We start from the raw sequence: 1160 nt of genomic DNA, 5'->3' as shown, positions 1-1160 counted from the left end.
AGAGTGAGATTGTGGCTTCGTCGGGCGCGGCTACGGCTCGGACGGCGCAGGGAGGTTCTGGCCGCACCTTCTTGAGCTGCTTCCCTCCCTCGGCGCCGACGCCGCGGTCAGGCGCGGTGGCGGCGGCCAGGTTCTTGAAGAAGTTCATGCTCACGTCGGCGCGCGAGGCGGCGGGGGCGAGGTCGAGGCGGAGGCCCGCGTGCGGGACGAGGGCCGAGGAGAGCGCGAGGGCGGCGGCGATCATGGAATTTGCTAGAGATCCTTCGATTGGGGGATGGCACCGTTCTTATACCACAGGACACTGCGAAGACACCGTGTCGAGCCCGCCGTCTTTGATTAGATTTAGGGAAACCTTTGAGAGACTCGACCAAGCGGAAATAGAAGCTTTCTTGCTACGCGCCCGACATTTTGTTTCTTGGATTCATCGGTTGGGTATCTGGGCCAACTTCGACCGCCGCCACAGCTCGCCACGCCTCGTTACATCAGAGAGAGAGAGAGAGAGAGAGAGAGAGAGAGAGAGAGAGAGAGAGAGAGAGAGAGAGAGAGAGAGAGAGAGAGAGAGAGAGAGAGAGAGAGAGAGAGAGAGAGAGAGAGAGGGGAGGGGGGGGACAGAGTTATTTGTTTTGTTCCATCAGCGGCGACGGAGCCTTCGCCGTTCCGGGGCGCGTCTCACACGGTCCGGTGACCTTGCGAATCTGGTGCTGCGACACAGGGCGGCTGGCAGTATCAGTGCGGTCTCGCGAGACGTCAGAAGTGACCTGTCCTACCTAGTCCTCGAGGGGGGACAGAGTTCCCCCAAAAGAGAAAGCACGGCAATAATTTCCTTTTTTTCGGCGAGCCATGATAGAGCGCCTCTCTCGAGCCGACGTAAAAGCCCTCTTCCGCTACGAGGAGAAGGTCAAGGCGTACAAAGGGGAAGCTGTGCGCCTGCTCTCTCTCCGGGACTGGCGAAAAGAGCTTTACGACCTGTCGTACCCGGATCTCACGCGAGTTCTGATCGGCGTCGCGTTCGGCGACGACGAGCTTACCCCTTGGGAGGCAACTGCGTGCAAGCAACTCGCCGAGGCCGTCGAGGCCCGGCTTCCTGAGTGCGCGCGCTGCGGGCGAGAGGAGCACCTCGAGACGATTCGGTCCCTCCTCACCACGCTGCGCCAGAAGAT

Source organism: Emiliania huxleyi (genome assembly GCF_000372725.1).
Source record: "Emiliania huxleyi CCMP1516 unplaced genomic scaffold EMIHUscaffold_63, whole genome shotgun sequence".
NCBI classification, from domain to species: Eukaryota; Haptophyta; order Isochrysidales; family Noelaerhabdaceae; genus Emiliania; species Emiliania huxleyi.
This window is presented reverse-complemented; position numbering follows the sequence as displayed.